General features: G+C 48.4%; 1 protein-coding gene across 1 annotated transcript in view; it reads left to right on the top strand.

Moving 5' to 3' along the window:
* Positions 1–1717: 1717 nt before the first annotated feature.
* Positions 1718–11243, top strand: part of ZBTB7C (zinc finger and BTB domain containing 7C) — a gene marked incomplete at its 3' end in the record, with an annotated part of 130520 nt that continues 120994 nt past the window's right edge. The window contains exon 1 of the mRNA XM_083884412.1: positions 1718–2035. The remainder of the gene's footprint in view (positions 2036–11243) is intronic.

An 11243-nucleotide genomic window follows, 5' to 3' on the forward strand; every position in this document is an offset into this window, starting at 1 on the left:
ATTTCAGTGGCAGTGTGAATGGGAGTAGAAGCAGTTGAGCCTTGGAGGGTCCCCAGGCTGCCCTCCCTGAGTCAGTAAACTGTTTCTGGTGTCTGTCATGGTGAATTGGTGCAGCAGAACAGGTGGGAGATACAGGGCTAGTCAGTGACCTGTAGGGTCTGGGTTTTCAGATTCTAGCAGCCTGAAATCCCCTTTTAGAGTGCTACAGGACTAATAAAAGTATCCCTTTTTGACAGGGGAGAAGTCCCACAGCTCTGTGCTCTGTCCAGGTGGGACCAAGCTGTGGGCAGGAGCTGATGGCCTCCAGGTTAGCCCTGGGGCTGTCCCCGCTGTCTGGGAGCCTGGGACTGAAGTGGCTCTGGGCCAGGCAGTCACCAGGATGTACTATTTTGCAATAAACTGATCTGAGCACTTTGTGCCTTTGCATTTGAGTGTGAATCATCCTGGCGAGAGCTGAGAGTGAGCAATCTCTAGAGATGGCAGTGGGGCAGGTTGGTGGCTGCCCCAGGCTGGGTGGTAGTTATGGGGGAGCCTCCTTGTCCCCATCCTGTTTGGGCATGTCCTTTTGGCTGAATTTGGGGCTGAGGGACAGCAGCTGCATCAGACCTGACCCCTGGTCCTAAGAGCGGAATCTTCTCGGATCCTTGGGGGAATTAGGGAATAATTAAATAAGTTAGGATTGGAAGATCATCTTCTCCAACCTCCTGTAATGGGGGGAGATGTCTTGAAAAAGACCAGATCACTCAGAGCCCCACCCAGCCTGACCTTTAACACTTCCAGGGATGGAGCAGCCACAACTTTTCTGGGCAAGCCGTGCCAGGACCTCACCATCCTCAGTGTAAAAATTCCATCGTTCTGTGTAGTCTGAACCTACCTTCTCTAAATTTAAAATCATCATTGCAATAGACCCTGCTGAAGAGCTTGTCCCCATCTTCCTTAGGAACCTCTTTTAGCTACTGGCAGGTGCTCTAAGAGAGCAAAAGGGATTCTCTTCTCCAGGTGAATCCCCCAGCTCTCCCAGCCTGACTCCGAAGCAGGGGGGCTCCAGCCCTTGGAGTATTTCTGTGGCTTCCTCCAGCAGGTGCAACGAGGAGTTGGAGATCCTTCTCCAGGGTGTGATGAGGAGATGCATGTCTCCTCTTTGGCACAAAAAAAATACCACAAAAAAAGTTTTGGGGAGCCAGCCTTGGGCTGCTGCCCCACCCTGGGAGCTTGGCAGACCCTGCATCCCCCCAGGGCAGACAGGATGCTTTATTTCCCTGGCAGCTGGGCTCTGGGCCGAGCATCCCTCGGCACTGTGCTCCCGACTCTTCCCGCTCCCATCTTAATAACTGTAAAGATCGGGGTTGCCAAGGTCTTCCCGTTGCTATAGTGAGATTAGATAGGGCAGAGCTCTGCATTCCCTCTGCTGAGGGGAGGAGGAATCACTCCCATCCCTTCCCTGGGCTTCACCAGCCAGGTTTTTTTGTTTTTTTTCTTCATCCACCAGCAGCTACTAATTGCACCTGAAAGACACGCCACGTATTTCACTCTGCAATTAATACTTCATAGCTTAAAAAAAAATTAAAAAAAATTTAAAATTTAATTATTGAGGCATTTTCTCCTGGAACCAACTTAAAGAGAGTCTCTGGCTGGAACGAGTTTATAGCGCTAAACTGTGAAGTTAAAATATTTATCTTCATAAACACGTCACTCGAGCCGTGCTATTCCTCGCAGGGTCATTAGCAAGAGGCACGTTAGTCCAATCAGGAGGTGCCTGGGAGACAGAGATTTGCCTTTTGCTTCTGGGCGGGGTTAGGAGATGATTTATTAAACGAATTTGAGAGCTGTGAGTCTGGCCAGACCTCTGAGTCAAACTGCTGTAGGGAGAAAAAAAAAAAAAAAAAAAAAATCCCACCAGCTGGAGCTTTTGCAGGCAGAAGATGGGGTGCAGTCGTTTCGGTTCTGTTGGTTGCTTGCTGATGTGGAGGTGTCCTCCCCAAAACCTCCCGAGGACGTACAGCAACTGATCCAGGGAGCCGTCATATTGCAGGAGGTAGTTTGCATTTTAATTTTCTTAGGTTCAATTTTCGTTTTCTCAGGTTTTTATTTTCACTTTCTCAGTTGTGTGGTTTTTTTTTTTTTTTTTTTTTTTTTTTTTTTTTTTTTTTTTTTTTTTTTTTTTTAATTTCCTTGGTGCACCTGCGGGGCTTGGGTGGGTTTATGTAAGACTTCAGGTGAGATTTCCCTGAGTGTAGAGTGCACAGCTTGGGGCATGGCACGTTGTCACACCCTTCCACCTCCTCTGTTGGGTTTAAAATGTTGGTTTTGAGGCCAACAAAAAAAAGTTTAACCCCTATAACCCCATACCAGACGTGACCTGGAGAATGGAGCCTGTGATCAGCACAGTGTGTGGGAAGGGGATGGAGGGTTTAGGTAATACTGTGTTTTTTGGACTTGAGGTTGTGTTTTGTGTGTGTTGGGTGCTGGCATGCCAGGACATGGAATGGGGTGAAGGACATGGGTCTTTTGGAGGTGTGATATACTTCCCAAAACTCATTTCTTTTCTGGGGAGCCAGGGGTGTTTGTGTCTGTAAACCTTTCTGCTTCTGAGGCTGGGGAGGAACATGCAGGGGAAGAGCTCGTGGTGGCCCCATATCCTGGGAGAAGATCCTTGGCTGGTGACAGTGGCAGAGCCTGGTAGAGATTACTCAAGCTGTAGATCTGTCACTGGGTTTTTCCTCTCTGAAATCCCCTTCTACTCCTTGGGTCCCCATCAGTTTATTTATACAAACCACAGAGGCAATGTCACAGGGTGGTCTGGCCAAGATCTTTCCAGGGTCTTGCACCCCAATTGATGCATGGGGATCACCCCTTGCTGCAGCCTGGGTAGGGGGGAGAGGGGTTAAAGAAGTGTGTGATTCCTGCCAGGTAGCACAAGTTCAGGACAGAGAAAGGCAAAAAGCAAGATGCTGTTGGTGGTGGGAGGGATCTTGTGTCCCATCCTCTGAGCAGAGACGTAGTCTGAGCAAGGGCAGAGATACATCAGTCTTCCTTCCCAACAGCACACCTCCTCTTTGAGTGAAATTTTGGAAAACAGATGTCCTGAGCAGCCCTTAGAGCTGTCTTTACAAAGAGGACTGTTATTACAGACCCTGTTTTCTGTAGGAAACCAGTTCTTGCAGACATTTTCCAGTAGGTCTCAGTTTGTGTCCTCTGCCCTCCTCTCTCCCACTCCCCAGGTGTGCTGAGTCTCACAGCCTGAGGTGTTTATCAGATGGGCTTTCCCTTTCTTTGCTGACAGATTTGCAGTAGCAAACATCACTTGATGTTGACTGTCTGGTCTGCTCTGCTTCAGCAACCTCAAACCTTGATTTTTTTTTCTGTGCTCCCACCACTGGTCTTAACTTGAGGTTGGACTGGGAAGCACCCAGTGCTCTCCAGGAGCTCTGTTCACATGGTTTTTCAGTAGGTCTGCCGTGATTTCACCTAGTCCTCTTTCCAGCAGTGATGGCAAGGGGTGTGCTCAGCACTGATCAGCCTAAAGGAGGTGTATTTAAAGGTTACACCCTGATGGTAAATGAAGGGCTGATAATTCTGTGATGAGGAAGAGCCCTTCTGCCATACAAACCCAGATCTTTTGGCTGCAGCAGGACCTAACCACCATTTCTGGGGAGTTTTATTGGCTGTCCTTTTCCAGCAGAAGGTTCCTGCTGCTTGCAGCTGCCACAGTGACCATCCTTGGTTTACAGGAACCTTTTGAAGGAGCTTCTGCCTCACTGTGGTGTGGCCGAGTGTGGCATTGCAGCTGCTGTCCCAGACAGGTGGACCTGGGTGATTTCTGGGCTCAGTCCTGTGCCTTTCTGATGTAAAACAAAGGAAAGAATCCCCAGTTTGGGGTTTTTTTGTGCTCCCAGTTTGGTTTCTGTGCCAGTGGAGTTGTGACTCTGCATGGGGAAGGGACCTGGTAGAACCTTGGCCCTGGAATGAAACCCACCTGTGAGTGTCCAGGTGAGGAAATCATTCTGGAAAGCCACAAGAGCATGGTTGCCCTTGGTGGAATGAGTTTATTATAATTTTAGGGAGAAGAATCTTATGGGATTGTGTAAAACTTGCTATAAGATGCTTTCAGGAGTTTCCAGAGGTGTCTAAAACTTACTGGGATTTTTAGGGAAGGACCAAGAGTACAGGAAACGAGGGATCAGAGGGCTGGGGAAGAATACGTGAGGGAAAATAAAGGGAAAAGCAGAATAAAAGCAGCCTTCCTTCATGTGGAAATAAGGATGGGATGAGGGGTAGCTCTTGATGTCTAGAGGTGTGCACTGGAGGCTGGATGGCAGGAAGGTGTCTGGGCTGATGGTGATGAGGTGGATTGGTAGGGGGAATGGGAAGGAGAGCAGCAGAAACAGGCTGCAAGGAAGCAATTGCATACAGTGCTGTGAAACTACCACAGACTTTTGAGTGTGGGGCGTGTCATACCTGGAAAAGTGAGTGGTGCTTACAGCTGATCAACTAACTATTCGACTGGCATTGTCCATACTCTCTGAGAGAGGGGGTGATGTGTTTGAGCAATATGCTCAGCCCTCCTCCAGGCTGAGAGGCAGCAGATGCTCATGAGCAGGTAGGTACCAGCCACAGTGAAACCATCTGTGTGTGACTGCTGGGTGGGGAATATGGGGAAAAAGCAGGGAGCAGAGAAAGAGAGAGGTGAGCCTTTGGGGTGTTTCAGGGCACCTGGAGCTGTCCTGTGGCTTTTGGGGTGTCCAGTTCTCCGGCGTGGTGGCTGGTGCTGCCAGCTGTGGTGCTCATCTCCTGCTCCCCCAGCCGTGCCAGAGGACATGCATTATGCATGGCCACTAAAACTCTCACCCTGTTGCTTCTGATTACAGGGAAATTACGGGTTACTGGGCCAGACTGTGCAGCCGGTGACGTCTGTGGGGCTTTGATGCCCCGGGCAGAATTCGGTCAATGATGCATTGCTAAGTGCAGGTGCTCGGCAGCAGCCTGACCTCAGCCCTGGAGCTCTTCGTTATCCCAAGCCTGGATTTCACAGGGAATTTGCAAGCCCTGAGACTTGCCTCAAATCGTTTGTATAATTTTTTTTTATTTATTTTAAATTTTTATTTGTTTTTATTTTTTTTTAAAGTTTTGCAAAGCTCTGGCAAAGCATCTGTTCTGGGTGCTGTTTCCCGTGACTCAGAGGGTAAATAGCAGTTGCCGTGCTCACCTGGTTTGCTTGCTAAAAATGAACGGGGAGCAGTTCAGGGGCTTGTTTCCTTCTTGTTTCCTTCTATTTCAGGCGAGTTCATCTCTGATTATGGGCTGTCAAACCTCAGAAATTCCTAACCGCCTGTCCACTCTCTAATTTTTTTATTTTATTTTAAATGAAACAGAAAAGGAACATAGCCCTGTTTCAGTGGAAAGTCATAAATACTCCTAGGAACAGGTGGATTTTGTGGGGCCCCTGGTGTACAGCAGATGAGGGTGCATGCTGGGTAGAGATGCAGGCACGGGGAGCAGCCCAATTTTTTGGCAGTGGACAGTAAGTGCTGAAAAGCTTTATCATGAGCACATCAAAATATTTACATCCAGTTCCACAGATTCCCCTTGGGCCATTTGCTGTGACGTGTTATCCTGGGAATGTCATGAAGAGGAAGGCTGTCTTTCTCTGCTACTTTTAAGACCAACCAAACTGTAATTACAGTCATTATTTCAAGGCTGTTTCCCATTCCGTGGTGCCCAAGTGGGAAGGCAGATGGACGGGGCTGAGCGACAAAGGCGTTGGAGTTGGTGTGGATTTACATCCTGGCAGGGCTGTGCTTGGTGTTGGAGGAGATGGGGAGGTGCTGGTGTGAGTCTGGGAGGAGATGTCTGCACAGTCTGTGCTGTCACAATCACTGAGGCACACACAGGCACCACTGCACACACTTCAATATTCATGTTGGACCCCTTCCCCATGTGGTGTGGGACATGGTGTGTCCCTCTGCCACGTGCTGGAGCTTGCTGAGATCACCCTGGCTTGCAGGGGACTGGGATAAGATGGAGCATCTCTGCCATGGGAGAGCTGGGAGCATTCAGCCTCTCTCCAGGGAGACCTTAGAGCACCTTCCAGTTCCTGAAGGGTCTATGTGAAAGATGGGGACAGAGTCCTTACAGGGCCCGTTGCAATAGAACAAGAGGTAACAGTTTTAAACTAAAAGAGTCTGTTTAAAGTAGGCAAAATGGTGAAGGGTTTTACCATGAGGCTGTTGAAACACTGGCACAGAAAGGTGATGCATGCTTCATCCCTGGAAGAGTTCAAGGCCAGACTGAATAGGGCTCTGAGCAGCAAAGTCTAATTGAAGATGTCCCTGTTAATGGCAGAGGTTTGAATTAGATGTCATTTAAACACCCCTTCCAACTCTAACCCATCTGTGATTCCTCCTGGATCCTGGCATCAGTCAGCTCTTACTTGCAGCTGGGAATGGTGCTGGTCTCCACACTTGGTGCAGAACAGGCAGCTACAGACAGGTCACCTTGTGGGAGGAAGTAAGGTGAGGACAAATGTCAAAAAGCTGATGTTGAGGGCTGTAATTCATCCCAGGAGGTGAGAGTTCCCTGAGGGGCACTGGGGTGTTTTCCCTCCTTTGGCCTGTGGGACTACCACAGGTCACTCCAGGTTTTGTGTTTCCACTGCCTTGCTTGTGGAGGATCTCTCTGCTTTTTTAGGGCAGGGATTGTTTTTGATGTTGCAAGTGAAGCGCTAGTAGCTGGCCTAGCATGATAATATGCACTCCTGGCAAGGTCTGTGGATCTCTCTGTAATATAGTCAGGGAATTGTAAGAATACAATATTCAGGCAATGCCCAAAGCCAGTAGCTGTGATTCTTCTGATGTCTCTGTCCTTGAGGAAGTGGAGGATGTTAAGGTCTGCAGTGAAATGATCCTGACTTAACTAACTATCCAGACTTTTAGATATCTGCCTCATAAAATTTGCACAAAATGCCAAATTCAAAATACCACATGGCTTGGATTTTTCCCCTTTCTTTTAAAATACAAGGAGCCCCAAAGTTTGTTACTTTGATCCTTGAAAACTTTATAGAAGGCAGCAATGGATTGGCATGGGTGGGACAATCACCTGGAAAGGAAGAGGTAATGGAAGGAGTTTTTGGGCAGTGGAAAGGGGATGGGGAGCCTTAGACTGCTGGTCACCCAGTTAACCTAACCATGGCCAAGGAGTGTCAAGAAAAGGATGGTCAGACATTGGAAGGGGCTGCCCAGGGAGGTGCTGTAATCCCCATCCCTGGAGAAGTCCAAGGAATTCCTGGATGTGGCCCTCAGTGCTCTGGGCTTGTGACAAGGTTGGGGGTCAGGCACAGGTTGGACTCAATGGGCTGTGAGCTCTTTTCCAGCCTGAATTCTTCCAGGATTCTGTGATCCCACTGGGATGCAGCATCATCACTGAGAATGGTGTAGCTGGTGGGAGGTGAGAATGGCTCCAGAAGGAGAGGACTTGGGGTATGGAATTGGCAGCCAAGGCAGGAGCACCCAGCTCAGGCTGTCCTGCCAGGAGGCTGGAGCTGAATGTTGTGCTGGGGCTCATTTCTGCTGGTGAGCAAAGGGCAAGGCTTGAGCTGCTCCATGGCTGGGTTGGTGCTTCAGGACAGAACAGGCTTGGGTTAATGCAAAGTAATTCAGATCTGGGAAGTGGAGTGCTTTTGTTCTCCCTTTTAAATCTTCTTTGGGTTCTTCACAATTAATTTCTGCTCAGGCTCCATGCATGACCTTGACCAAGCCACTCTAGGCTGAGTTGCATGAAATTGAAATTGGTGGGTACCTAAATAAGGGCTGGAATCTCTTGTTTACCTGGTCCTCAGCTGTGAAGCCCATCAGTTAATTCCATGTGGGAGACTCAAGCACATAGGCTTGAGCATTCTTACATGCTAATTGAATTCCTGGGCTCTTTTTACCAACTGGGAAAGACAGAGACAATAGTTTTCTTCCAAGCTCTTGGAGGAATATGAAGCACCTGGAAATACGGGGCTGCAGCAGCCGTGGAGCTTTTCAGAACAAATAGAGGGGAATTGGCCAAGATACTCCTTGTGATTGTGATTTGCAGAGCCAGCTGATCCCCATGATCACAGACTGCCGAGGGTGGATCTTTCAGGTCTCTGCTGCTCCAGCTCTTTGCTCGTCTGTGGGTGGAGGTGGCTGGAATTTCAGGCCACAAATCCCCAGGAGACCATCTGAGCAAGTTTATTTTGCTGTAGATTTTTGCTTCTAGTCAAGGGGCCTCCTCCCTTCCCCTTCAAACCCTTCCTTTGCTCTGTGTTTCCTCCTCTGAAATCCTGTTTCCTTCTTCCCACCAGGATTCCCTCTCTACCAAGAAAATCCAAGCTGCTTATTTTAATGTTTGAGATAGATATAACATATGATTGAGGCTCTGGGCACCTCCATTTCAAAATGACTGTAGTGCCTTTTTGGTTTTTCCAAAGAGCTACTGCCTGCAAGTTACTGGCCAGGAGGAGGCTGGTGTTTTGGAGAAGGGTTTTTTGAAGGAGATGATTCTGCTGGGGTTCAGAGAGTGATGAAATGCGTGTTGGTGATTCCCTTCTCAGGGTTTTCCAAGCCCTTATTCCCACCTCCACATACCCAGGGAACAGTCTGGAGGAGCATCAGCTCTCAGTTCTCCTCATTTTGCTCCCATTTTGAAGTGCACAGCTCTGATCTGTGCTGCTGAGAGCTTTGCCCCTGTATGGTAAAGGAGGAGTAAGCCAGGGGTTGTATTCACTAATTCCAAGTGTAATTCCCAGGCTGTTCTGAGTCACATCAGGAGCTGCAGGACGAGGCACCCCTGTCCCTCGCGCTGGTGAACGATGACATTGGTGAGGAAGATCATTCCCAGCCCTGCCTGCCCTGCCCTGGCTCTGGGAAAAATGAGCCTGGGAAAAAAACCCGAGGGCCCTGGCTGGTAGGAAAAAGAAATACAAGGGGTAAAACGTGAGCCAGGGGGCGATTTTCCACGGTGACAGTAAGTTTGGCTCCTGAAAATTGTCTCCGGGTCGTGTTGCAGGTCCATGGCGTGGTGTAGAGCACACACAACAAGCACAGCAAGACTTGTGGCAGTCAGAGGAGGTGGTGCATCTCAGGAGGAGGCTGTGGCTCAGGAGGTACCTTCTCCCTGCCACAGAGGTTGCTGTTAGGCAGTGCAAAGATGTGGCTGTCGGAGGAGGAAGAAGAGGGATGCAGTGGTGCTGCCTAGAGAAGTGGTGGGCGCCCCATCCCTGAAAATACTCAAGACCAGTTCAGGCAGGACTCTGAGCCTGATGTAGTTGAAGATGTCCCTAGATGTTGGACTAGAAGACCTTTAAAGGTCCTTTCCAACCTGCAATTCTGTGATTCTGTGGTTCCCAGGAGCTTTGTGTTTCCCATAAAGCTGATTTGGGTGAAAGCCAGGGAAACATCAAGCTAGGACTGTGTGTGCCCAGATATACTCAGTGGGGAGAAACAGTCTCCTAGGAGAAGGATGAAGTTTTTGGGAAGGAAACATCCCATCTCCCTCAACCCAGCAGGCTGGGAGAGATTTGGTTTAGCATCTCATTATTGCAGTTGCACTCAGGAGACGAGGCAGTTTTACTTTATTTTGATATTAAAGACATTCTTTAAAGAAGTGCCAGTCCATAGACTGTCACTTTTATAGTTAAAAAATTGTAGCTGCTTGCCTGGGGTGTATTTGAGAACAGCAAGGAAGAGACTGTATTAGATTAATAAGTGAAGGTTTAATTAATTGTCATTATTTGCATAATAGTGTCCTCTAATTAATAGGTAATGGGCAGCCTCTGAATTAATGCACAAGTGGGGTCTCCAGTGATGCCATCAGAGAAGGGTTTTATTGCTGGCAAGCGCAGTTTTGCTTAGTCTTTTTAGTAAATTTAGTAACTGTGAGAGCCAAAGGGTGTCTGTGACAGTGTGTGCTGTGCCTGGGGTGCCAGGGTCTTTTAGGGACAGCACACATCTTCCCTAAATGCATCAGACCTGGAATGCAACCAGGGTTTTGTTCAAGTCTGTTGCAGGCAGAGGCCAGACAAGAAGCTGTTCTTGTGTTTTATTCTGTCTTCAGTAGCTTGGAAAGTGCTTGCTTGTATCGTGGCCATGGGTTTTTCCTCTTTTTGGTTCTTAAAAATCCTTCGTGCTGTCATTTGGTGCCCCTTCTCCAGCTGGTGGGTTCTTTTCTGCTGGTCTGCAGGCACATGTGTGGTTCCTGTCACAGATATGTGCTGGAGGAGATCTCTCTCTCTCCATCTCTATTTCTCCCTTCTTTTTTGTGCTTTGATTGTGACAGTGTTTATGGTAAGTGCAATGGGTTGATGTGGAATAACTTAAGGTACAGAGCTTGGTGTGAAGCAAAACTGGGTGTTAAATTTTGGGATGGAAAGGAGATAGAAGATGGGGGGGCCAGCCTCTTCTCTGTAGATAGGTCCTGGCAGCAGGTGGGATTCCAGGCTGGGGGAATGCAAGATGTTATCAGCATCCTGAAGAGTTCACCATGTGAGAGGAGACAGGCAGAGGGATGCAGATGTAGGAGAACACTGGGGAGACAATGGGGCATAGATCCAGGACAGCTAATTCTTCATTTTCCTATCAAACCATCCTAGACCTGTCCCACCTTAATTTTACGGTATATTTTGTCCCTTGTCAGCCTAGTGATTAAAGCACTCTTCCCTACATCCTGTATGGACTTAGACATTGGCATGGGTTTCCCAGAGAAGCTGTGGCTGCCCCTGGATCCCTGGAAGTGTCCAAGGCCAGGCTGGATGGAGCTTGGAGCCACCTGGGCTAGTGGAAGGTGTCCCTGTCCATGGCAGGGGGTGGGACTGGATGAGTTTTAAGGTCCCCTCCAGCCCAAACCATTCTGTGATGTTATTTCCTGCAGTGATAATCCTGCTGCTTTCAGAGAGATGGGTGTGGATGTGGCTTTGGCTCTGTGTTGGAATTTGCACCTGCTCGTACCAGCAGAGAACTGATTTAATTTTCTTTCAGTTAATCCACCCCCTATCCTCAAATGAAAATTTCAGTTACATACCCAGAGAGTCTTTCCTCTCGTTTTCCACTGAACTCTTGTGAGATGCCATGATCTTTGAGTGAGTGATGGTTATAGGCTCTGTCAGAGGAGAAGCATCATTCTGACAGACAGCAGGTATTTTGGAAATAAACGAGAAAAAAAAAAATAGAAAAAAAAGAGACCAGGTTGTGGAAGTAAAGAATGTGTATTTTTGTTGCTTCTGT

The sequence above is a fragment of the Zosterops lateralis genome (assembly GCF_965231275.1).
Source record: "Zosterops lateralis genome assembly, chromosome: Z".
NCBI lineage: Eukaryota > Metazoa > Chordata > Aves > Passeriformes > Zosteropidae > Zosterops > Zosterops lateralis.